Raw genomic sequence first — 27,948 nt, 5'->3', positions numbered from 1 at the left:
GCGATCGAAGCGCTCGGTTAGCCCGTTAGTTTGGGGATGGTAGGCAGTGGTGGTCCGATGTACGATGCGACATTCGGTAAGCAGAGGTTCAATGACGTGGGAAAGGAAGACGTGGCCTCCGTCACTTAGGGTCTTGCGGGGCGCGCCGTGGCAAAGAACAAAATCATGCAGCAGGAACATCGCAACTTCACGGGAAGTAGCAGCAGGAAGGGTGGCTGTCTCGGCATACCGGGTGAGGTGGTCAATGCCGACAATAATCCAGCAGTTCTCAGAGACCATACAGGGAAGCGGGCCGTAAAGATCGACGACAACTCGATAGAAAGGATGTGCCGCGCAAGGGAGTGGTTGCAATGGGCCGGTCACACGAGGAGCAGAGGTCTTCAGCCGCTGCAGGCGATGCAAGATCGGAAATATTTCCGAACATAGGCGTACATGCCACGTGAATAGTAACGCCGAGAAAGTCTTTTGAATGTTTTCAGCATGCCAGTGTGTGCACACTGAGGGTCGGTGTGGTAAGAGGCGCAAATATGAGATTGTAACTGGCGGGGAATTGCGAGAAGCCATCGCCTACCATCAGGCATGTAGTTGTGGCGGTATAGACGGCCGTCCCGGAGGGCAAAGTGCGGAGCTCGACGCCATAATATTCTTGAAGGCGCAACGTTTTGTGACGAAGACACGGTGTCTATTAGGTAAGGAAGCCACGGGTCTTTCCGCTGCTCCGCAGGCATATCAACGATGGTAAGAGATGAAAGCACGGGATCTGTCGCCAAGGAGCAGGCAGCGTCGCTGGGAATGTGAGACCGAGACAAAGCATCGGTGCCCATGTGCTTACGGTCGGAACGGTATATGACGCGGTATATGGTATATGTCAGTATTGAAGGCGAAGAGCTCACCGAGCGAGGCGACCAGATGGATCTTTCTTTAATAGACGATAACGATAACCGGCGACCGTACAGATAGGACCGGAATTTCGTTAGTGCCCATACAATAGCTAAAAATTTCTTCTCCGTGACGGAATAGTTGGATTCAGCTTTGGTGAGCGCACGACTCGCATAGGCAACTACGTATTCTTCAAACCCATCTTTTCGCTGAGCCAAGGCAGCTCAGAGGCCAACGCCACTCGCACCCGTATGGACCTCGGTAGGTGCTGTTGGATCATATCATAGTGTCGGAGTATTGGCGGGGAAGTCAAAAGATAGCGCAGCGTAGTGAACGCTTCGTCGCACTCGTCGCACTCCGCCAAGTAGCTTCGTCAGTGGCGCAATGATCGACGCAAAATTGCGTACGAAGCGCCGGAAATAGGAGCACAAACCCATGAAGCTTCGAAGTTGCTTGAGCGACATACGTTTAGGAAATTGTGCCACAGCATGGAGCTTGGTTGGGTCAGGGAGAACGCTCTCCTTGGAGACGATGTGCCCCAATTTGATCAACTTCCGAGCTGCGAAGTGGCACTTTTTGAGATTCAGCTGCAGGCCGGCATCAGTCAGGCAAGTCAAAACCTGTCGTAAGCGTGCGAGGTGCGTGGTGAAATCGGCAGAAAAGACAACAATGTCGTCCAAGTAGCAGAGGCATATCTGCCACTTGAACTTCCGCAAGATGTTGTCCATGATCTTTTCGAATGTGGCGGGCGCGTTGCATAGATCGAGCGGCATCACAATGAACTCGTAGAGGCCATCGGGTGTAACAAATGCTGTCTTTTCTCTGCCAGGTGCGGCCGTCGGTACTTGCCGGTAGCCGGAACGTAGATGAAGGGAAGAAAAGTAGTCAGCGCCTTGGAGGTAATCAAGAGCATCTTCAATGCGGGGAAGAGGGTAATTGTCCTTGTGGGCAATTTTGTTGAAGCGGTGGTAGTCGACAAAAAATCGGATTCGGCCATCCTTCTTCTATACAAGTACCACCGGCGAAGACCAAGGACTGTGAGACGGACGGATGACATCACTGTGTAGCATGTCCTCAACTTGTTCACTAATCACGCGGCACTCTGCTGCTGACACACGATATGGCCGCTGTCGAAAAGGCGGGTGAGAACCGGTCTCTATGCGATGAGCGACGGTGGAAGTCTGGCCTAAAGGAGTGTGGGCGACGTCGAAAGCGGAGCGAAACGTGTGCAGAAGGGCTGAGAGCTGCGTCCGGTGGGCAGAAGGAAGAGCGTCGTCGATCGCGGCTTGGAAAGCGGCGTCGGGCAATAGATCAGGTGCCGAATCGGAATGCAGAGCATTGATGGAGGAACGGCGGGAGGTCACAGGGGCATCCAGGTCAGAGAGAAGGTGGGCACGTTGAATTGAACCAGGAGATTCGCCACGTAGCAGGGTAAGTGGGCAATGAGATGGATTGTTGATAAGCATCTTCGTGAGACCGCCGTGAACATCAAGAACAGCAGACGGCAGTGGCAGGTTATTGCGGCGGGCAAAGGAAGAAGATGGCGTAAATAAAACCGTGATGGCCGGCATGGCAGGACACGAGAGGGATACAAGCGCTGAAGCTTCCAGAGCAATATGGACGTCTTCAGTGACGGTGAGCTTCTGCGGACACACAAAATGGAGGTCGTCGGCCAGTTCGTCTCACAATGCAGAAAATTCTACCTCAGCGCGATCGGAATGCAGAGCATTGATGGAGGAACGGCGGGAGGTCACAGGGGCATCCAGGTCAGAGAGAAGGTGGGCACATTGAATTGAACCAGGAGATTCGCCACGTAGCAGGGTAAGCGGGCAAGGAGATGGATTGTTGATAAGCATCTTCGTGAGACCGCCGTGAACATCAAGAACAGCAGACGGCAGTGGCAGGTTATTGCGGCGGGCAAAGGAAGAAGATGGCGTAAATAAAACCGTGATGGCCGGCATGGCAGGACACGAGAGGGATACAAGCGCTGAAGCTTCCAGAGCGATATGGACGTCTTCAGTGACGGTGAGCTTCTGCGGACACACAAAATGGAGGTCGTCGGCCAGTTCGTCTCACAATGCAGAAAATTCTACCTCAGCGCGATCGGAATGCAGAGCATTGATGGAGGAACGGCGGGAGGTCACAGGGGCATCCAGGTCAGAGAGAAGGTGGGCACATTGAACTGAACCAGGAGATTTGCCACGTAGCAGGGTAAGCGGGCAAGGAGATGGATTGTTGATAAGCATCTTCGTGAGACCGCCGTGAACATCAAGAACAGCTGACGGCAGTGGCAGGTTATTGCGGCGGGCAAAGGAAGAAGATGGCGTAAATAAAACCGTGATGGCCGGCATGGCAGGACACGAGAGGGATACAAGCGCTGAAGCTTCCAGAGCGATATGGACGTCTTCAGTGACGGTGAGCTTCTGCGGACACACAAAATGGAGGTCGTCAGCCAGTTCGTCCCACAATGCAGAAAATTCTACCTCAGCGCGGGCACAGTAGATCATGGCGTTAATTTTTGACAGGAAGTCCCACCCGAGAATCACGTTGTGGGAACAAGACGGCAAGACCAAGATTTAGACACTGTACAAAATGCCATCGATGACAACCCGCGCTGTGCATGTGGCCAAAGGTGCAATCCTCTCTTCGGTTGCAGTGCGAAGCCACAAACCAAAAATGACGCCACTTTCCGACGGCCAGTCCAAACACCAAGTGATCTCGTGCAGTGTTGCGATGCCTCGTCTTCATTGGCGCTTGGTCAGTGATCTGCCTATGCGGCATCACACGCGGCCGTCATGGTTCACTACATTACAAATGATCACACAGCCAGTGCAGAAGTTGGCGAGGTCCGAATGCTCATCTGGCCACATTGATCTATCTATTTTAGTTTATTTTGGTTGATATTGCGGAGCATGGAGGCTGCAGAGGCACGTCGGAGCATGCGTCAGAGGCTCATTTGTCTTCTGCGCTATATTCATGTTGCGTGTATGGAGTCGCGCGAATATGGTGCCAAGACTTGACAGGTCTCGATCATACTTACACAGCATGAAGCATAGCGCGAGTTTCATATATAATTCACCGCGCCGAAGCCATGGCCGAATGAAACAGTTCCTGCGATGAGCCGCCCCATAGCCGCTTGTTCTAACAGCGCGCTCATTTTTATTGCATGCACTTATGTTCCAGTGCTGAGGCGGGCCTTCAAAATATGGGAACATGATTTTGGTAACGTGAAACTTCCTCTTCTGACTCCGCGATTGACCTATTCACCTGATGGACTGTAGCACTGAGGGCAACTACTAAAGGTAGAACTGTAGTTTTCATCCGTGCAAGTTCGTTTATTTCTCGTGCATTTTGATGTCTAGGAAAGTATCGCGAATCATTTCTTTTCATTTATCTTGTAAGGCACATGCTTTAAAAAAAAACATACAAATTCGAGTTGTACTTCCGAGTTTATTGCACAACGGTTGCCTGAATTCGCAACAATTATCTGAGGCGACTGGTTTGAGGGGCAGCTTCTGATGAATCCTCACGAGACCACAAATTAAATTGTGTAGCCGTTTTTCTTTTTACTTTATTTTTGGTCTCAGAACATCACTGAAGTATCCTTTCCTTGGTTTTGAACTTTTTATTCCATGCTAAAAAGCGCCTAATATGAAGAGAGTGATGAAATTTACTGAGCACAGGAGCAGTGTGAACTTTTGTTGTTCAAATATGAGATTATGTCTGTTGGTTGCACTGTCACTAGCCAGGATAAATGCTTGAAAGGCCTTTACCACTTGTTCAAATGCTCACGAACCCGTTTCCCTTTTTCGACTGCTGCTGTAAAATGTTCTCACACCCATTTTACGAACAGCCCGAAGATACAACACAGGATAAGAGATGAGCACATGATAAGGCTGAACTAACTGAAATTTTATTGAAAGAAAGCGGCGAAAGGAGACTTGCAAGGAAATGTGCGTGCAGAAGACCCCAAAGCAGTAAAAGGGTGAAAAATCAATCGACAGTTACTGGCATACTAGTCAATGATGTAAAAAAAAAAATTCCTTCACGGAAGGTTCACACCACACACGTATCCTTAGCCTTGCCAATGCAGTAAGCCTCAACTCTCTCGCAACAGATTTGTTCATCACTTCCATAAACCACTGATGTGTCGCAGAAATCAGGCGCACAAAGAGACGGGTCATTCTCCGATTTGCATTCACATATAACGTCGGATTAGAATTCGTATTCCCACCTATAGACTTAAAGTGGTCAGTCAGGCACCCGTAGCAGTTTCAGCCACGAAGCAGCGGAAGGCAAAAACAGCATCATTTTTGCGTCGCTGCAGTGCCGCAATGGTTATGGCGCTCAGCTGCTGTCCCGAAAGACGCGGGTTCGATCCCAACCGCAGCGGTCGAATTTCGATGGAGGCGAAATTCTAGAGGCCCATGTACTGTGCGATGTCAGTGAACGTTAAAGAACCCCAGGAGGTCGAAATTTCCGCAGCCCTTCACTACGGTGTTTCTCATTGCCCGAGTCGCTTTGGGACGTTAAACTTTCATAAACCAAACCAAAATACAGTGCAGCCTTGCGGGAACTGCAGAGAAATTTAGACCTCCTTCATCGCTACAACCCAACCTTGACTCTCCCACTTTGCTCAACATGCGGGGCAGCCAAGGCCATCATCATGCTCTGCTGTGGGTATGCACCCAACCCATGGCGGTTTCCCTCATAACCAACCCATTTCATTCCTCAAAGGAGGCCGCTCTGCGAGCTGCTCTACCAGCTGGCCAAGCATGTCTAGTGGACAGAGCTCTCTGTAAAGCTCTCCGCCCGTGTACTTACAGGAGCAAATACGGGACGGAGCGACGGAGCCACAGCCGGCGCCGTCTGTGATCTCCTGTTCGCGCCGCGAGTGCAGGAGAACCGCGAGTCAGTCGTTGCGCTGTCCTCCGCTTGCTGCGGAGCACTCTGGAAGTTAGTGCTCAATACAGTTCATTTTGTAGATTTTGCGTGTACATTACGTTTTCTTGTATTTACATAATTATTTCGCGTGAACACGAAGCCCGCTTGGTCTACAAAAGTTTGTTAACCACGGTCATTTGAACCTTGGCAACCATCGGCTAACTGAGGCATAAATAGAATCCACTGGCTACTCCTGGCAAGCCACATACGACTCCGGAGCATCCCAAGCGGTTTCCTGTCTCGATTTGCTTGCCGAAATTCTGGCCTGCTGACCCCGCCCTCTGGCTGGCGCAAAGCAACAGACATTTTGCGAGAGCCCGGATCGCATCGCAGACTTTCAAGTTTCACCAAGTTGTGTCTGTGCTTCCTCCAGAGATTACCGGAGAAATCCGAGACCTCATTCTTTCTCCACGCCAGACAAACCCTTACAACATTTTGACCGCCGCGCTATGTCTGCAGACTCCTTCATAAGTAGCAGTCCACCCTTGAGGACTTTTTGTTCTTTTCTGAAAATAAAGTTGTTCGGCCTCCTCCTCTAGTTTCCTTATCCAACAGGGGAGGGCGTCTCAGTGGCACTAGCGATAGAGGTGGCGTGATTGTTGCGGTCGCAGAGAACCCTCCCACCTCCTCCCTCTTCGCCCTCGGGAACTCTTCGCGACGGTAGGTTTTGGTGCGGCACTCCGCTGTTCGCCAGCGGGGCGAAGATTCGCGGTAACATTCTCAGCGAGCTCGTCCCGTCCGGCAAATTTTGTAGCAAGCAAGGTGTGTTCCTTCTTTGGTGTAAGTGAATTCACAGTTTTGGATATAGCCAGTAATACACTATCAACCAGTTTAAATGGGGAGTACAGCCCAGGGACACAGATGAGAAAGGATTGACACGGACTCGCGTTGCTTCATTCATAGCATTTAGATGGTTGGTGGGCTTTAAAAACAAAAGAGGAGGAAACACACATCTCCATGCCAGTCCCTTTGTCTTGTTTTTCCTTGCGTTGTACTCCACCTGTTTAAAGGCACCAACTAGCCCAACAATCAGCCTTAATACAGTACCAACCATTCTCTGCTGTTTTTTAGCAGTGTTCTATAATGCTGAATATGTCCTTTCATTCTGCATAGACGCTGTTCGCACAGTCTTCTCGACAATGCAAGATGAAATTGAGGGTGTAGTGAAGAAGTGGCTCAGCACGCGCCTTGCGGTCTGAAACAGCTACAAGAAAGGGCTGCTAAGAAAGCCCAGGCAAGCTGATTCCTTTTTTTTGCAAGCATGGAAATGTTTTTCATATAGGGTAATGGCCAAAAGGGTGCATGTATACCCATGACATGGCATTCGCAAAAGTTAGATTGCATGCATTCTGCTATCCACTTTATATTAAGGTGCAAGACACTTTTAGATTTTTTTAACAGTGTGCACAGTACTACAGGTTGTGATGTTGCTCCCTATAGTTTTTACTTTTCTTGCTTTTGGTTCATAATTATAATTTTTTCACCTCCTGAGCTAATCTTCTCAAGCACAAACTGCTTTAACAGACACATTTTTCTGTACAAAGTGCATTATTCAGTTACATTACTATTTTATATTGTGCCCTATTATATTCACAGGGTGCTCGAAACGAAGATGAGCCCTCGTCAGAGTAGTGCTGGACCGACGCGAATAAATGACTTCTGGAAAAATAGCACAAAACACGAGAACAAAGAAAGGAAACAACAGTACCAGTGCTGGTCCTGTTGTGGGCGTTATGTGGACATCCACTATGATCAAAATGAACATCATATGGACATCCAGTGGACATAAAAGTAACTAGAAATTAGGGAGGACCCATCACAGAGCCAAACCAAAGAGGACGAATCCCTTCAGTTAATATGCGGGTACACCTGCGACTTGCGACGAACAATTAATGTGTTGCAGAATTATTTCGTCGCAAGAAAACCAACTAGGACGCCGCTGCGGCAGTTCCAGGAAGAGGCAAGGGAAATAGCTGCGTATTACAGCAGGAATAAGTTAACACTATGGTGTTGCAATATTGGAAAAAAACTTTCTTTCCTCTCTCCTTCCGGACGAAGTAGTGTCGGTGAGAGGTGGATCCGCGGCCCCGTGTGGTAGCATATATACATGCAGCTGTGGGCTTCTAGTTTTCCACCTCTGCGCCATCAGTGAGGCTGACATGCTCACGGTGTCTACGCTTTCCTCCTCCTTTCATTTAATTCCAAACAGAGCGGATGTGACGAGACATGAGTAGACTCAAATGGGCAAGCATCCTATCGTGTACCCCATTGCTAGAAGGGCTTCACTCAGCAAGCACATTTCACCTGCCATCAGCTGGTCCACTCGGGGGAGAGGTTGCACGAGTGCCCCGAGTGAGGACAGCGCTTCAGACTAGCCCATCACATGGCGCTTTGCAGCAGGGTACAACACTGGACGGTGGGGCTGCATCCCACCTGTGTCCCCCGCTGCGGAAAGGGGTTCTCCCAGAGGGGAGACCTCAACAGGCACCTAGTGATGCACACGGGGGAGAGGCCCCACGCCTGCTCAAAGTGCTGCAAGAGGTTCACGCAACCAGGTGACGACGTGAGACATGAGGGGGCAGTGCACCGCCGCCAGTACCAGCTGCACTGCCCACACTGCGAGAGGGTGCTTGGACATGGCATATCTGAGACGGCACGTGCGCGCATGCCACAGCTCTGCTGGAGATGACGTGAAAGAAGTGTAAAACAAACAAGGAAAGTTGAAGCCAAGGCAGTCATCCTTAGCGAGAGCTCTGCGTGCTTTTTCGTGCAATTTTAACATCTGTGAAGAATTAGACAAACTAGAATTTGTTTATGTAGCGGAAAGACACCACACGAAGAAACGAACTTGACAGTACAGAGAGCTAACTAACAACTCGGTTTTCATTGACAGATCGCTTCCTTTAATACAGCAGCTGCTCGTATCAACCAAGTGAAAGAAAAGAACACGCTCCAGTCCTTGACATATGACGGGATCTCATTTGATCTATGTCTATATGTGAATTCTTGCCATCGTGTTGAATAAATGACTCATCACTGTAGCCCTCCGTGTTTCGTTATATTTGCCACTATATGGCATTAAATCTAGCACAGAGCCTGCTGCGTGCCCCCCACGCACCTCAGAACAGATTAGATGAATCTCTAATGAACATCCTCTCAATGTTTCAGAAATGTCACGTGTGGTCATGATGTGGGTGTTATGTGGACATCCACTATGATCAAACTGAACATAATATGGACGTCCAGCGGACAAAAAAGTAACTAGAAATTAGAGAAGACCCATCATGGGAGCCATACCAAAGAGGACGAATCCCTTCAGTTAATATGTGGGTGCACCTGCGACTTGCGACAAACAATTAAAGTGTTCCGATATTATTTGCAAGAAAAGCAACTAGGACGCCGCTGCGGCAGTTCCAGGAAGAGACGAGGGAAATAGCTGGGTGTTACAGCAGGAATATGTTACAACAGGATGGCGTTGCATTATTGGGGAAAAAAACACCCTTTTTCTCTCCTTCCGGACGAAGTAGAGTCACAGAGGTGGATCCGCGGCACCGTGTGGTGGCATATCTGCATGCAGCTGTAGGTTTCTAGTTTTCCACCTCTGTGCCGTCAGTGAGGCTGAGATGCTCACGGTGTCTACTCTTTCTGCCTCCTTTCATTCGCTTCCAAACAGAGCGGATGTGACCACACGAGTGGACCCAAATGGTCGAGCATCCTATCATGTGCCACATCTGCCACAAGGGCTTCACACAGCAAGCACATCTCACCTGCCATCAGCTGGTCCACTCGGGGGAGAGGTTGCACGAGTGCCCCGAGTGAGGACAGCGCTTCAGACTAGCTTATCACCTGGCGCTTTGCAGCAGGGTACAACACTGTGGACGGTGGGGCTGCATCCCACCTGTGTCCCCCCCTGAGGAAAGGGGTTCTCCCAGAGGGGAGACCTCAACAGGCACCAAATGACACACACGGAGGAGAGGCCCCACACCTGCTCTCATTGCAGCAAGAGGTTCACGCGACTGGGTGATGTCGTCAGAGATGAGAGGGCAGTGCATGGCTGCCAGTACCAGCTGCACTGCCCGCACTGCGAGAGAGTGCTTGGACATGGCATATTTGAGACGGCACCTGCGTGCATGCCACGGCTCCGCTGGAGATGACATGAAAGAAGTGTAAAACAAACAAGGAAAGTTGAAGCCAAGGCAGTCACCCTTAGCGATAGCTCTGCGTGTTTTTTCATGCAATTTTAACATCTGTGAAGAATTAGACAAACTAGAATTTGTTTATGCAGCGGAAAGACACCCCATGAAGAAACGAACTTGACAGTACAGAGCGCTAACTAACAACGCGGTTTTCATTGCCAGATCGCTTCCTTTTATACAGCAGCTGCTCGTATCAACCAAGTGAAAGAAAAGAACACACTCCAGTCCTTGAGGTATGACGGGATCTCATTTGATCTGATATGTCCATGTGTGAATTCTTGCCATCGTGTTGAATAAATGACTCATCACTGTAGCCCTCTGTGTTTCGTTGTATTTGCCACTATATGGCATTACATCTAGCACAGAGCCTGCTGCGTGCCCCCCGCACACCTCAGAACAGATTAGATGAATCTCTAATGAACATCCTCTCAATGTTTGAGAAATGTCACGTGTGGTCATGATGTGGGCGTTATGTGGACATCCACTATGATCAAACTGAACATAATATGGACGTCCAGCGTACACAAAAGTAACTAGAAATTAGGGAGGACCCATCATGGGAGCCAAACCAAAGAGGACGAATCCCTTCAGTTAATATGTGGGTGCACCTGCGACTTGCGACAAACAATTAATGTGTTCCGATATTATTTGCAAGAAAAGCAACTAGGACGCCGCTGCGGCAGTTCCAGGAAGAGACGAGGGAAATAGCTGGGTGTTACAGCAGGAATAAGTTACAACACGATGGTGTTGCATTATTGGAAAAAAAAACCTTTCTTTCCTCTCTCCTTCCGGATGAAGTAGTGTCGGTGAGAGGTGGATCCGTGGCCCCATGTGGTAGCATATATACATGCAGCTGTGGGCTTCTAGTTTTCCACCTCTGCGCCATCAGTGAGGCTGACATGCTTACGGTGTCTACTCTTTCCTCCTCCTTTCATTCAATTCCAAACAGAGCGGATGTGACCAGACATGAGTGGACTCAAATGGGCAAGCGTCCTATCGTGTACCCCATTGCTAGAAGGGCTTCACTCAGCAAGCACATTTCACCTGCCATCAGCTGGTCCACTCGGGGGAGAGGTTGCACGAGCGCCCCGAGTGAGGACAGCGCTTCAGACTAGCCCATCACCTGGCGCTTTGCAGCACGGTACAACACTGGACGGTGGGGCTGCATCCAACCTGTGTCCCCCGCTGCGGAAAGTGGTTCTCCCAGAGGGGAGACCTCAACAGGCACCTAGTGATGCACACGGGGGAGAGGCCCCACGCCTGCTCAAAGTGCTGCAAGAGGTTCACGCAACCAGGTGACGACGTGAGACATGAGGGGGCAGTGCACCGCCGCCAGTACCAGCTGCACTGCCCACACTGCGAGAGGGTGCTTGGACATGGCATATCTGAGACGGCACGTGCGCGCATGCCACAGCTCTGCTGGGGATAACGTGAAAGAAGTGTAAAACATACCAGGAAAAAGGGAAGCCAAGGCAGTCATCCTTGCAGTCACAGCTTAGAAGCAAACCCCTTGCAATGTATAAAAGTACAAGGGCTGTACAATGTTATCACTGTTGTGCTAAGCACCTCGTAACACTTGCAAGTTTAAATGAGTTACTTGCTCTTACTAAAGAAGACAGGGAATATTGTCATGTGTGAATGCGGGAGACCACTGATCACAAGAGACTGGAGGTGCTTGCAGGTTGCGTTGAGTTCCAAATGCTTGTGCTTGAGCGGCGTCCCATGTGAAAGGCGTCTGTCCTTGTCAAACGCGTCAGGGGCTCAGCGATTGGAGCGAAATCTTTCACAATGCGACGGTAGTAGGCACATAATCCTAGAAAGCGGCGGACTACCTTTTGGTCCTGCAGTGGAGGAAAATTGGCAATAGCTCTGGTTTTGTCTGGGCCCAGCCGAAATCCCTCGTAACTGACGACGTGACCCAAGAACTTTAGCTCAGTGTAAGCAAAGTGGCATTTCTGATTTTTTAACGTTAGCCCAGAAGAGTTTGTGGCTTGCAGCACAACTTCGAGGCACCGAAGGTCCTCCTCGAACGTTGGTGCGAACACGTCATCAACGTAGACGAGGCATGTCTGCCACTTCAGGTCTGCCAGAAGTGTGCCCATCAGCCACTGGAATGGTGCGGGTGCAGGGCACAAACCAAATGGCATTGCCTTAAACTCATAGGGCCCGTCCGTAGTAATAAATGCGTTTTTTTTTTCTCGATCCCGTTCAACTACCTCGATTTGCCAATATCCTGATTTGAGGCCCATGGATGAAAAATATTTTGCATAGCAGAGGCGATCGAGAGCATCGTCGATTCGAGGAAGGGGATAAACATCTTTTTTAGTTACCTTGTTTAGGCAACAGTAGTCAACACAAAACCGTAGTGTACGATCTTTTTTTTTTGACGAGGATGACAGGTGCTGCCAAGGAACTACGGAAGGCTGAATGACGTCGTCTCGAAGCATCTCCTTAGTTTGACGGCTGATTGCGGCACGTTCAGTGGAAGACACACGGTAAGATGACTGTCAAAGAGGGCGCACGGCGTGATCTGTAATTATCCGATGCTTGGCCAAGTGTGTTCTTCCGATGCGGGAGGAAGTCGAGAAGGTATCGCCGTAGCGCTGGAGATTTTCTACTTCGCCTCGCTGCTGCGGCAAAGGCGTGGGTTTAATGTCGTACTGGAAGTCGGGAACAGCGGTGAGAACTTTTGCTGACGACACCATGGCAAGGCTGGGCGCTCGTTGATTGTCGGCGATACCATGAATGTGGGCCACAGTGGTCCCAAGGCTGAGATGTTGGTGCTCACCTCCAAAATTCGTAAGCAGTACTTCAGTTTCTCCGTTTTCGAGGCAAACGACCCCTCTGGTGACAGCAAGACAGCGGCCGAAAAACACATAATTTGTTTGCTTTCAATGACATCTTCAAACTTCCGCAGCGTCTTCGCGCCGACAGATACCACAACACTTGAATGGGGTGGAATGGTGACGTCACCCAAGGATGTAAAGAGCCACGGGACGTTCGGAAGAACTGTGGACTGCGTTCTCGGTGGAGAACATCACTGAATTTGATTTAAGGTCAATGACCACGCCATTTTGTCAAAATATCCATTCCGAGGATTACGTCCCGGGAACACTGGTCGAGTACTACGAAGGCGGCCAGGTACGTGTCCTCTTTGATGGTCACTCGTGACGTGAACTTGCCAGCTGCCGTGATCAAATGGCCCTCGGCAGTACGAAGCTGTGGGCCCGTCCAAAGTGTGGTCACCTTTTTCAGAGTCGCGGCAAAAGGTCAACTGATTACCCAGTAATCGGAGCCGGAGTCCACAATGCGGTGACGTCGGTACCGTCGACTGAAATGTTCAGATCAGCAGCTGCAGCCGTAGGTGTACGGGAACGTCGCGGAGTCCGCTCATGGCTGCGGTGTGGCGGCGTCACGTGGTTTCGCTGCGGCGGAGATGATGCAGCGAAGTGTGTTATCGGGCTGGTGATCGTCGGTACGTCGTAGAAGCGGCACGTCATGTCTGCAGTGGTGGAGGATCTTGGACGTGTTGCCGGTGAGCAACCTTCCCCCCAAAAGTTGCGGCTTCTAGTTTTCCTGACAGGGAATAGGAGACCTTCCGCGCGAAATGTCGGCACAAGAATGTCGCGGAGACGAGAAATGATGTCGAGACGGCGACCGAGCATAGTAGTGTGGTGCTTCGGGTGCCGCGGCCAGGTAATCGCTTATTTCTCGAGGCTATTCACCATGCTGCGGTCGGGGCGCATCGACACTATATCCCTGCCGACCCATACATCGGTAACGACAGTTGCGGTAGACGTGACCGGGTGCGCCGCAGTGATAGCACAGAGGGCGCTGATCGGCAGTACGCGAGACGTCGCTCTTCTGAGGGGGGACCTGAGAAGGGTGAGGAAGGAGTGGTTGGCGGCGAATGTGGACAGGTGTATCGGGGCGACTTGGAGGCAGCGGTGGACGGTGAATGGCTGCGGCGTATGTCGTCATCTGGGGTGTGTTGTGTTCAGTTGAAGAGGGTCTGGCGGCGTGAGCGCCTGTTGGACCTCTTCATGAATAGTGTCCGAAATAGAAGAAACCTGAGGCGACTGCTGGATTGGAAAGAGCTTTTGAAGCTCTTCACGTACGACACTCCGGATGGTCTCCCAAAGGACGTCGTGGCTAGAAGCATCGACACCACTGGTAGCCATCAACGACGGCGGACGCTCGTACTGTCTGGATCGTAAGTTGAGCATGTTCTCCATCATAGTGGCTTCGCAAACAAATTCGGCGACTGTTCTGGGCAGGCTTCGAACTAATCCAGCGAAGATCTACTCGTTGATGCCCCTCATAAGAAAGCACAGCTTCTTCTCTTCGGACACGTTGGGATCAGCCCGGCAGAAGAGCTTTGCCATGTCCTCTGGGTAAACGAGGGCGCTCTCGTTTGGTAATTGGACGCGTGTCTGGAGGAGCAGCTTGGAACGTTCTTTCCGGACGACGATGGTAAAAGCCTGCAAAAACTGAGTCGAAGGAACCCCACGTTGTTATTGCGGCCTCTGTTCTCAAACTAAGAACGAGCTGCACCCTCCAGCGAAAAAACACGTATTGCAGCTTCAAGTCGTCAGCCCACCTGTTGTATTGGGCTATGCGCTCGAGCTTCTGGAGCCAGTCCTCCGGGTCTTCACCTGCAAAACCTTGAAAGGTGGGTGGCTCACGTGGCTGTTGCAACCCGACGGACGGCAAAGGGATGGCATCCGGCATGCTAACAGGGGTTTGTGTGGACACTGATGGTCGCGCTGAATCGGAGGTAAGTTTTCTCACGGTCGGACGAGACTGCAGAGGCCCGAACTCTGGTTGCAGTCCTTGCAGCCGCCGGCTACCTTGGTGGGTGGGCGTAACTTCGGCTTTCAAGGATTCAGGCGGGCTGGAGTCCTGGTTTCTTGGAGGGGTCCTGGGCATGGGGTGTGCTACCCAGCACCTCCACCAAGATGTCACGCGTGAATGCGGGAGATCACTGATCACAAGAGACAGCGGTGGGCTTCGACGAAGGTCTTGACCACAGCTCCAGATCGCTTCTTCTTCTTTTAAAGCAGCGCGTGCTAGCGGAATGCACCGTGTCAATATATTGTTAATGCTCATCGCTTGAAGACATCGTGTGACGTAAGACAATGAAAAGCAAAAATGAGCAAAAGGTAAGCAGGGTAACGAATTTACAAAATGGAGTTTTTTGTGTTAGAAGTTCCCGAGAAAGAAAAGTGCCACATCCCGATTAATGCTCGTGGTAAACCTGTGAAGATAAAGTGTATTCAGAGGCACTATATCTGCATTGAGCAATAGACAATCTGCGCCATTGAAGGCAATATAAGGAAAACTCCTCAGCACCAATCAGTTCGTAATTTAGGCCATATAGAAAGTGCCAACGATTATCCCTACGATTGAGGCATCTCGGCACAACCGTAAGTTGCCTACTATAAGTCTACCTTTTTTTTTTTTCAAAAAATTACCCTCTGAAGTTTGGGGGTCGACTCATATTCGGAGTCGACCTATATGCGGAGTCGTAATTTCGTTGTATATGTGGGGTCAAAAGTAGAGTTTTGGGCGCTTTTCTACTGATCCAGGGTATCAGGGTTCGAACCCCACAGCGGCGGCCACATTTAAATGGAGGCAAAACGCTAAAAGCGCCCGTGTGCTATGCAATGTGAGTGCATGTTAAGGATCCCCAGGTGATCGAAAGTATTCCGGAGCTCTCCACAATGGCACCTTTCTTCCTTCCTTCTCTCACTCCCTCCTTCATCCCTTCCTTATTGGCATGCTTCCTGTGTCCACGGAGATATGAGAGACTACTATGTCATTCCCTTTCATAAAAAATCAATTTTCAATTTTTTTTCAAGTGGCAGGTAATATCATGGGCATTCAAGCACAATTCCGTAATAGCTGTCGGACATGATACGAAAGCAGGCTGCTTAAAAAACAGGAATTTATCTTAAGATATGCCCCAAATTTGCCCCAATATACCCTATACGGGCCACAATCGAAGTTCCCTTCCTAAAGACGAACACCTTCACCCAGACCCTTCCAATGCTAACACACTGACAGTAGTAAGTTTGGGACAAGATTTCTGTCGAGTCATTATGATACAATCATGCTCTTTTTCAAGCCCCATAGACAGCGAGCTTCCTCCAAGCAACCCTATACAAGCCACAATCGGTGTTCCCCTGCCTCAAAGCGCACACTTCTGCCCAGACCGGTGTAATGCTGTCGCATTCATAGCAGTGAGTTTGCGGACGAGATTTTTGTGGATTCATTCTGACACACACGCTACTTTTCAGGCCCCCATAGAGAGCGAAGTTTCTCCATGCAACCCTATACTTGCCACAATCGGTGTTCCCCTTCCTCAAGGCGGGCACCTCCACCCAGACCCTTCCTTCTAACGCTAACGCATTGATAGTAGTAAGTTTAGGGACGAGATTTCTGTTGGGTCATTCTGGTGCACTCATGCTTTTTCAAACCCCCCTTAAAAGAGAGCTTCCTCCGCGCAACTCTATACGGACCACAATCAGTGTTCCCCTTCCTCAAGGTGCGCACCTCCGCCCAGAACTTCCTAATGCTAATGTATTTATAGTAGCGAAATTAGGGACAAGATTTCTGTCGTCAGTCATTCTGACACATGCATGCTCTTCTTCCGGCCCCCGTAGAGAGCGAGCTCCCTCCACACAACCCAACATGGGCCACAATTGGCGTTACCCTTAAGGCACGCATCTCCACCCAGACAGTTCTAATGCTAACACATTCACAGTAGTAAGTTTGGGGACAACGAGATTTCTGCACACAAATGCACACCACAAAGCTGCAACACGTGGCTCCCATAGGGGCGGACGCGGAAGCATCCACCTCTTCTGGCCTGAAGGGCCCCCCTGAGAAGCCACCAAAGCCACAGTGATAAAAAAAGCGCGCCTCTCTCGGACAAGCCCCCGAATGTAATTCAGCAGTGCAGCGCTAATAACAGTCACAATTTGAATTAGGAGGACGCAGGGACGGCGGTCCGTGATCCAACCACGCCAAGAGGCTGACGGACCGCTGCCCGCACCCCCTCGACACGGGAGCCTGTCCACAATGCCACACGTAAGCTCACAGAAACCCCGTTCCCACAAGGACACTCGGCTGACGGCGCCAGCCCAAACCACTGCATGTAAGCAGGGAAGCACCCATGGCCTGTTAGGAGCGTAACGAGCGAGCGCGGCAGTGCAAAGATGTTGGGTATGGTAAGACCACCCAGAACCAGGAATACATTTCGGTGCCCGCATTGTTGTCGCGCCACCAGATTGCCCACCTGGTGCAAACCACCTCGTGGAAGGTGGTTCAGACCATGGCCCTCAAGCCCACCGCAGTCCTGACTCGCAGCGAATGGCTAGCTCGGGATGCCACCACGTCGACAAGCTCATTTCTGAGAACCCCCGGCGTGGCCTGGCATGTGGAAAAGGTGCAAAGGAAACATAAAGACGCATAAAAACCGGAAAGTACAGAAAGGAAAAAACAATAGAAAGAAAGGAGGCTTGAAAAAGTGAATGAAAACAAGCAATATGTTGGTGCACCAATAGGCAAAGTGCATCGGCAAAATTATTTTAAGAAATGGAACCAACAGCGGCTGGGCGACAAACCAAAACAAGTAATGCCGTGGCGCAAAAGAGAGGTGCGCAGAAACCGCCGAGGCGAACGGGTGGGGAAACCACGCTTTAAAAATATGGGGAAAAGCGACAGCGAAAACAAAAAGAAAAAAACATGCAAAAAATTAAAGACGAAGATAAAAAACGAGTGCTCTGAAGGCCAGCATCGCGAGAGGCGAAAATGGAATATAAATAACAAGCGAAAAAACTCACGCAGGAAAGAAGTAGGAGCCCTTTAAAGCAAAGGCGTCGTCGCGATGCCAGCCATGGTGCGAAACAAAAGAAAGAAGAGCAGTTCCCTGTCTGCCCCGCAGCAAAGGTCGTGGTTCAAGGTGTGCCACAGAAGACGTGCACCTCTTCGTGCTAATAATCCCAGGTGAAAAAATCCCAACTGCTCCTAGCTGGTTTCAATTGGAATCAGCTGGTTCCAGTTAGAACCAGCTGGTAGCCAGCTGGTCCTAACAGGAACCAGTCCAGTCTGGAAATGGAGCCAGCTGGTTTATAAACAAAACCAGCTGGCCTGAACCAGCTGATTGGAATCCTTGTAGTCTGGAAATGGAACAAGACTGTCAAGCAGAGGACACTGGGACTCGAGCGTGGGATTTATGTGTGGTTCAGATGAGTTGATACCCATATGAGGTGCTGGCACTTCATAGAAATGAGCTCTGTCCAGGTAGTTTCCAACTGAGTGTGCAGGCCTGTAGATCATACAAATTGACGCTTAATGTGAAAGCCCTAGAGAGCTTTGGCAGAAAAAAGTAAAGGCTCGCAGTGATAGCTCACATTTCTTTCCCCAAAAGTCCGTATGGTTAACAATTGTAATCAGTCTCGTTACTTACTTCAGCTCTGCTATCAGACACAGGCTGAACTGCATGCTTTGACACCTGTACAGCGGGCCAAACCTTTAGTTAGCGTGTGCGACGGTCACTTTTCCAGCACGCCTGCACTTTACGACTAAGAAAACTTGCTGAACGCTCAATATTGAGCGTGGGCTTTGTGAGCCTGTGCTTAGATTTGATATTTTCACAAGTTTGCTCCATCATAAGCTGCAGGAACACGCAAAACCTGGCCGTCGTACAGGCCAGCTAAAGATCTGGCCAGCTGTACAACTGACACATTCACAATGTGCTTGTGAAAAGATTTGACTTATGAACTCGAACTGTCCTATGTCTTCAGTACTAGTTTCAACACAGATCCATACATTTTTGCTGATTGCGCAGTGTGGAAAATAAAGTGATTAACATTTACATGTGTAAAAAGATGCAGAACAGCCCTGGAATGAATATTCTTTTTTCATGGAGGAAATTAACTATGTGAAATTATAAAACCAGTAATATTAAATTTATTTCAAGGTAAAGAATGGAGATGAAATACTGACATGAAAATATTTTTTTGAATGAATGCACATGAGTCACATGTAACCATAAACGAGCACTGGTTAGAGGCACTGAAAACAACTTCATCAAATTTTTGTTTTTGAAGAGATCAATTCTACAGTTACTTGTATCGCTGAGAAAATTTAAAAAATTTTCCTGCCACATCTATCAAAATCATGATGTGAAAGCTGAAAAAGGCTTCATGATTGCTTGGAAGTGGATTGACCTGAACTCTAGCCTATAGGATTTACAGCCTGAAAACTGTTTTGGCGCATCACACTTTGCCTGCGAATTAGCCAGTGATTGAGAGACGAGTATTTCATTTATTCACCCTTTTTATTCTTAAGAAAGCTTTGTTTTCACTGAAAACAGCGCCTTTGTCACTGGAATGCACTAATCGATAAAGGCTGGCTTGAATATGTTCCTCCAAAGAGATATGTGTGTGGATACCACCCAAAAAACTTCACTGACATCAATGAGCAATCACTGCAACTATTGATATGTGTAAGGAGCACTGTGTTCAAAGGAAGTTTGCAAGCTAACCCATTTGTCTGAAAAAAAAAATAAGCATTTCAAATCCTGAAGCTACACACAGCAGCCAATGGGAGAAACAACAGATGGCTTCAGATGAATTTAAATGAAAAGGGTTGTGCAACTTGTGTGTGCACCAGAAAGCATGCAAAGCTCCCACAAATACTAGAAAGCATGTGTTCAGTAGAAATTAACTTCAGACACTCTGTCAGTTGCTGTATGGTGGTGCAACAAAAGTGAATTTCTTGTGCACTTGCATATTATTGTAGTCAATACTACTTTACAACACTGTACATCACCAATCACTGGCTTATACAGTGCTTTAAATTTAAGTGGTATAAAAAAACATGATGCACTTCCTTCTATGAAAACACATGGTATGACACCAGACTTTACCTCTGCAATGTGTTCATGTTACGCCAGTTCAGCAGTGAGTATATGCATAGTCCTGTAGGCTGCAGTGGTAAAGACCTGGTGTGCTATCACAAACGTTCTGTAATCTCCAGCCACATCACTGAACGCAGTTGTATGCATGACTTTGATACTGGCTCCCAATTCCAGCATTGCAGCAGTGGAGTCAGTCATGTACGGTCTTTTGCACTGCTCATTGTGGAACACATACTGAGGTACTGCAACCTGGTCATGTTCCACAGCAGGACCGGATATAATATGACCAATCTGGACTTCAACCCACCTCAAAACTTCTTGAGAAACCTGTGACCTAGCATGAGTAGTGCTGGTGGCTGCCTGAACACAGTGGAAAACATAATTGGCCAAGTGTAAAAGGGCTATGAACCTGTTGGGAGGATAGGCATGTATTATTGTGATACACCTCAGACCATTTATAACGTAACCGCTTATAATGCAAGAGCGCATTCTATGCGAATTTTTGTGACAACCACATTGCTTCCCACTGAGTTCAATGTATTGGCTTACTGTTTAATACGCGGAAGTGCACAACCGAAGACAGCATTTAGTGAGGTTTCTGGAAAGCCTGTGGGCCGCATACCGGTGCAGGCCCATTAGTACCAGCAGACGCAAGGAGCATGCTTCCCAGATTGCACAAGAAGGGGGCAACAGGCAGGGCGAGAGAGCGCTGTCAATGTGGTTCAAGGCAAGGCTGAAGGCAGGAGAGGATAGAAAAAAAATTTAAGTCACAAAGCAGGCCTTTTTCCTCCGATGCTCCTCCGTTAGGCACCCTGATTGGACAAAGCTTGAAAGCATGTGATGGCACGGCCAGACGAGCATGCTGGAGCTGCAGCAGCGGCGGCGAGCGCATGGCACGCATAGCACGACGCGCTGCTTGTACCAAGTGCACGTGCGGCAGCGTCTTGTCATGCCTGAGCCCATGAGCGAGATATGCCGTCGCGAGTAGTGGTAAGTTTATAACGTGAGCAAGTCTACCAGCCCAGGTTGTCTTCAGTGCCAACGGTGTCTGCTCCTCCGAAAGCCAGGAAACAGCAAGCTCTTGAAACCAAGCAGAGCACTGCGAGGGGCATCGAAGGCGGTTTGGAAAAGGCTACGGTGGCAAAAAAGTAGGCTGTCACTGACGCTACTGTGTTCGTCATTTGGAAGAACAGAGGCAATTTGCAACAACAGCTGCAGGAAGACTCCGCGTCGCTTGCAAGGAAGAGGATTCGTGCGTCAAAGTACGATGTCGCCACTTTGAACGGTTTCCCGAGATGCGAGCCGAGAGCGTTCCTGTGAGTGGCTCGATATTGCAAGCCAAGGCCAGGTGCCTTGTAAACATTTTGGGGCATGATGGTTTTAGCCCACTGAGCGTTTGTGCTCAGCGTTTCAAAGACCAGCACAAGATAAGCTCTTAGTCGTTGCCGACTCCAACAGAGTTGTGTGTGAAATGCCTGCCACAAATGGAGACATCGTGGCAGCGGTGTGTGCTCACAATGAGTTTCTATCTCAGGATGAGCCTGATGAAATGAGCGAAAGTGGAGAAGTTTCCTGCAAAGATGCGCTCAACTGTTGCAACAAACTGCGCCTCTCCTGCACTCAGAGAAACCTCAGCAAGCAAGTGCTTCACTGTTTTTGAAGATGAAGCCACTAGCAATGCAGTTCAGTCACAGAGCCAGACTAAAATAACATTCTTTCATTCATTATGACGCTTCGACAAAAAGGTCAAATAAACACCTTTGTTGCCTGTGATTGCAGTGTTGTGAGTCTGATGCATTGTCAGGTGAATTCGAAAGGTAGGCTGGCCATTATGAAAATGCGAATGCACGGAAAAACTGTTTTCGTTACAGTGCAGTACCGCTTATAATGCGATTTTCCCAACTACCACGGTATGCGTTATAAGTAGGGGTGTGCGAATATTCGAATACGAATCAAATATATTTCATATTCAGTTCATATTCGTATTCAAGAAATGGTATTCGTGAATTTCCGAATATTCGAAAAATCACGAATACTCGGCAGCGATCGTATACCACGCCGACTTTCGTAAATTTGGTAGTGGCAAAAGCTCAATATCTGGGCGGATTATCTGAATATAGAGTTTAACGTTTCAGAAAAACAATATAAAGGCCCTGTTCTCTTTCTTCTCCATCGTTTATCGTGTGGACCAATCGCATTCCGATGCCGCTAGGCTTCACCTTGTGCGAAATTCTGCAAGTGGGCTTTCCCACATACCACACGTGCTGCGAGCAAGATGGGGGACGACCCGCTTCTAACAATTGCAGCACGAAAGCGCGTTTATTTTTTTTATCCTTCCGTAATGTGTTATATAATTAATGTCCACACCCATGGCATTTGTTCTGTCACCTTAACTAGGGTCCCTATAAATACTTGCTAGTCTGTCGTTTGTGCGGAGCCCCCTACGGAACTGGTAGGCTTCGCCTCGGATGAATGCGCAGGGGGCGCTGCACACATTCGGAACGTCGTGCCGTGCCTGCCGTGGCTGCGGAAGTGTTGCGCGCTGCTATTTGGTCGCAAGCCCAGAATACTGCTGTTTTTTTCCAAATAGGTGAACGCTAACCTGCGTGTGTGTTGGTGTGCGTGTGCTCATGGGTGTGTGATCTCGTCAAGTCTAGACAATGTGACAAGCGCGACACAGCACGTGTTTCGTGCCGGGATGCAAGAGCGGCTACCGTTCCTGCAAGGTTAAATGCTCTCTCTTCAGGACACCAAAGGATGCAGAGAAGAGGTGACAGTGGGAGTGCAACATCAAGCGCGGCGACAGAGTGCTGACGAAGCTAGTGCCGTTTGCGAGCGTCACTTCGAACCGTGCTTTATTGAGCGAAGATTTAAGACTGTGATTCAGGGCAAGGTAATGGAAATTCCCCAGGATGTGCCGCAACTTGTGAAGTATGCTGTTCCTACGCTGTTTCCTGACGCCCCAAAGTATATCTCAAAACCTCTGCCTCGGAAGAGGAAGGATAGAAACTTGTGCGAGCAGAAGCAATCGCCGGGACTCAGAGCACCACCAGAGAAAAAAAAGCGCATTGATCTTGAAGCGCCAGTGGAGGTAATTGAAGAATCTAGCGGCGGTGATCATGTGACGCGATTCTGCTCAGGGAATGCAGAGAGCTGCAGCCACTGCCACCTTGGACAAATGTCGATCTTTCGGATGCTCAGCAAGTAACATTCGCTCAGTGCCACACAAGTGAGGACGGCTCTCCGGACGCCTTATACGTAAGTCGACGAGTTCTGCTCCGTCGCAGTGATTCGGATGACGCTGCCATGAAGGCTACTGTGTATATTCGAGGAAAAAAAGTGAAGGAGTTGGACGTCAAATCCACAGAAGAGACAATAAATCTTCTTCAGGACATTGCAAAACTCAATTTGTGGCCTGGCTTCGGATTGAAGCCTATCAGCAAATCCTTTACGCTTTCAAATGGGCATTACTTTGCTCTAAACTGTTCCATTCTTTCGGATACAGCATGCATAGCTTGCAAATACTTACAAAAGCTAACTTAAAACACCCTGTCAAGGAGGAAGAAATCAAGAGTGCCGTGCCTAAAGAAGACGCCGACTTCAAAATCGTGGGCAGTGCGACATATGAAAGACAAGATGGCAAAGCTGCAAAAGGCTCTAGATGAAATGAAAAATGAAAATGAACAGCTTTCAGCAACAGTTTGAAAGAAGGGTTAGTGGCCTTCCTCCTAAGCAGCAGCTTGCTGTCAGAACTTGTTTTGAGGCTGCCAAACACAAGTCAACGAAAGGGATGGCATATTCCAATGAGTGGCTACTTGAATGCATTCTGATGCGAATGAAAAGCCCTAAGTTGTATGAACATATACGAAGATACAACATCCTGGCTCTTCCAGGTAGAACATGCTTACAAAAGCGCATCCACAGCTTCAAGACTGAATTTGGTTTTAACCCAAATATATTTAATGCTTTATCCGAGAAGTCGCAACATATGGATGAGTTCTCACGCACAGGAGGTATCGTCTTTGATGAAATGAAAATCTCCGAGCACCTTGATGTGAAATCAACTAGTGAGTGGTTTTTAAACCTTACTTACACCCGTAAGTAAGCTTTAAATGAAACATGTGGCAACTGAGTTTCTGTGTACACTACTTGTATTTTTTCAGGTGAGCTGGAAGGATTCGTCGATATTGCTCAGTTCATGCCCGATTCCCAAAAAGGCCAACTCTCTGACCATGGCATGGTAGTTCTGTTCCAGCCTTTCCAGGGTAATTTATTTTTCTAACATATGTCAGATTTGTCACATTACTGTTAAAACGCTGTGTTTGTGGGAAAAATAAATTTGCTGTTTTATCTTTCCAGGCAAGTGGACACAAGCCCTTGGGATTTTCGCATCACGTGGCGATGTCAAGGCAGACATCTTAGCCAAGATCATCATTGCAGCGACAATTCTCTGTGCGAGGGCTGGATTCTTCGTTGACTATGTCACGTGCGAAGGAGCAAGCTGGAATAGATCAATGTGGAAGCGTTTTGGCATTCGAGGTAACTGCTGAACTGGATTCAATTGCAAAGTGTTGTTGTCTTAAGATCATTTGGGTGGTTACGGCGTTACGGTTGTTCAAAGTATTTGCTTACAGCGCCGCCTCATATCTTTGTAGGTGCGAGCACAGGCACACGGTGCAAGGCGCCACATCCTGTCAGCTCAACGCGCCATCTGCAGTTTATCTCGGACTTCCCCCATATAATTAAAAATGTGCGAAATGCATTTGTAGGAAAAGGGTTTAACACACCTGAGTGTCGGGTGCATGTTCAACCGATTTGATACGCTTGGAAAATGGACAGCCAGAGTGTTTCCCTTAAAGCCATGCCAAAGATCACCAGCATACACCTGAATCCCAATTCTTTCAAGAAAATGAGGGTTGCTCCAGCATTTAAACTAATTAGAGGTACTTTTATTTATTGCATCCAGTTAAGACGCTATTATGACTTTGTGGAAGCAACAGAATCTTTCGTAAAAAGGATGAATAAGCTCATAAGGATAATGACTGCGCGTGTGCCAAAAGCAGCATTATACCCGCAGTCACCAAACTTTGAATTTTTAAAGGAGTTCCTTGCCTTGAACACCTCACAGAGTGGGAAAACCATGCAAAGGCCACAATAGGTGGTTTTCTGAGCAACAGCACAGCAGAGGGACTCCGTGTTTCAATTCAGAGCACACTCAGTTTAGTGGCCCATCTAGGCACCCTTGGCTTTAAGTATATGATGACTGCAAACTTGAGCCAAGACAGGCTTGAAAGCGTATTCAGCATCGTTCGGCAATCATCAGGAAATAATGACCATCTGAATGCGCTCAGTTTTTGGTTAGTGTTAATGCACTCGCATTTTACAATCTTGTGCAACGACCACCATCGGGAAACTGTGCACCAGAAGTTGTCACTTCCTTAGTTTCAATGCCTCAGAAACAGCCAAGCAGCGAGAATATGCTGCCTGTTCTCAACAGCCTTATTGATAAAGGAGAGCTCAATGATGCAGAAACTGCATCGGTCTCTTGTTCTCCACGTACAAGTACCACGTCTGACCATAGTGCCTCTGTGACAGGGGAATGCCATGAGATGTTAATTTATTATATCTTAAGCTACATAGCTCGAAAAGCACTGAAAAAAAAACCAGTGCACAGTCTGTGCGTCAGCATTGACGAGTGAAAAAGCAGTGGCTACAGAAAATGATTGGGCTGCAGCTTTCACTGCAAACTTTGATAATGGTGGCTTACTCCGTCTGGCCCCTTGAAGAAAATTATCACCGTCCTTGAAGGCAGCTTCACCACTTATTTTAGTCTGAATAAGTTGCACGAGAAAAGCATTGTTGACTTTGCTGATTTCTCAAAACATGTAAATTTTTTGTCTGGCCTGTGTGAAATATGGACATGAAATTGTTAATGGCATAATCAAACTCTATATTCTCCTTCGCCTGCGCTTCTACACGAAGTCTATCAATGTTGAGAGGGCAGCCAAGAAAGAGCAGCTGAAGCTGTTAATGATGACAAGATGCCAGTAGGTGGTGCAAACGAAAGTGTGGGCAGCTTGAGTGCAAAGTGACAAAAATTAATGTGTCCAACAACGATTTTTATTTTGTGCTATAAATTAGTGATCCTTGGGTGTCTTTTGCCTGACATTACGTGTGACCTACATTGCATGGGCTAATAATGCAATTTTACCAAGCATGGGATTCGAAGGAACTGCTTAGAATGCATGCTTATGTTCATTACTTCTGTAACTTGGTTGCCTAGGCACTTAGGAATGCGTGCCTGCAGTTTGCCTAAAGCGCGTGATTTACAGGGCTCAGGTTCTCCTCTTGCATGTTTTAATTGTGCATGCATCTAGAAGTTTCCAGTATTCAGTCTGCCTTCTAACTTCATTTATTTAGAGTCCATAGGAGTTCAGATCGGATTGATAGCATGAATTAAAACGCCGCTGTCAATAGCGCTCTGTTGCGTGCACACACGGCCGTGGGGTTTAGAATCCTGGGTAATAATTTTGATACAAAGAATTTTTATTTAGATTCCTCGGAAGGTGGTATTATAATAAGTGGCACGGTGTAAAAATTGGGTGTAAAAAATAAGCGGGTTCGTTTCACCTTCGATTATGGAGTTCGCGCACAAAATGTTTTCGCAATAAAAAAATCGTTTGCACCGCTACACTAATAACTGAAGTGCACATTGAAAAACCATGACTAAGCTAAAATCAAAGAAAAATAATCAGTGCAATCGCATGTGCAAGGCAGATGAAAACGCACAGAGAATTTGTTTCGCGGGGCGAAACGCGCGTCTACCGCAGACGCCGTGGCTGGCATGGCAGGCCAGTTGCTAGTAGTGCCACCGCGGCGATCATTCATCAGCAGCCCCCGCCGCGGCCGGCGGACGGCAGACTAGCAAGTATTTCTAGAGACCCTACCTTAACTCTGAGTGTGACTACCGCCATCTTGTTTTGGTCATATACGCTATGCGGGAAAGCCTACTTGCGGAATTTTGCGTGAGGCTCCCAAAGTGGCGAGTCGAGTTGTCACAACAGGGCAAATGATCCTGTAAAAATCCCGCCTTTTGTGTGGTGCACTGTAACCCATGCACCTTTTAAAAGGCCATAACGGCACACGTCTAAACGTTCGGAGGGCCCCAAAAATAACCTGGCCGCGTAGTTTTGGTTTCTGAGCTTCGCCACTCGCCCGTGGCAATGGCAACTGTCTGCCCGCGCATTCGCCAGTAGTGCAATCTTAGCACCGTGCTGCTTTCACATGCTGACTGACTCGTCGATGGTAATTTTTTTCCTTTTTCGAAGCAGTCTAGCCATTCCAACGTCAACGTGCGTCCCATCTCGCTCACGTTCGTCATTACTTCCAGCGTGCCAAAACTTGTGCTCGTCACGAGTTTACAGGTGTTTGCACGATAGAGCTGCCTCATACGACTACCGCATTTTTGGTAGTTTTTTGGGGGGCCGCAGGGCATTTTATAAATCGACCTTCAAATAACCCGGCCATTTCTGTCGGTTTTTGAACTCCGAAATAATGAGGTTTTACTAGCCATCATGTTGTTCTTGTTTCCAGTCTTGTCATGTTATGGATTTCATTTTGCCTGACCGCATTACAGGTTGGATACTGTTATGCTGTTCAATTAAGTAGTATACATTTCTGCGCATATTGTTTTTTTACTTGGTGCTCAGGCAGCCTAGTTTTGTTTATTTCATTTGCAAAGGACATACACTATTTTGAAAAAAAAAAATATAGGAGCAACAGTGTTTGCTTGTTTCTTTTTTGAATTTATTTTTTGTGCTGACCAGATATTCAATTCGATATTCAAAGCCATTTTTCTTCATATTGATATTTGATTCATATTAGAAAATTTCAATATTTCCATAGTCCTAGTTATAAGCAGTCTATGCTGTATAAACTTTAATTCTGTGGTTTGTTTGCAGTTCCAGGTCGATTTCACGCACCTCGCAGATGGATCTGTGA

General features: G+C 48.3%; 1 pseudogene; it reads left to right on the top strand.

Annotated features, from left to right (window-relative positions):
- The first annotated feature begins 735 nt into the window (after nucleotides 1–735).
- Nucleotides 736–27,948, top strand: LOC144134269 (uncharacterized; annotated as a pseudogene).

This window comes from Amblyomma americanum, chromosome 5, assembly GCF_052857255.1.
Source record: "Amblyomma americanum isolate KBUSLIRL-KWMA chromosome 5, ASM5285725v1, whole genome shotgun sequence".
NCBI classification, from domain to species: domain Eukaryota; kingdom Metazoa; phylum Arthropoda; class Arachnida; order Ixodida; family Ixodidae; genus Amblyomma; species Amblyomma americanum.
This window is presented reverse-complemented; position numbering and strand designations above follow the sequence as displayed.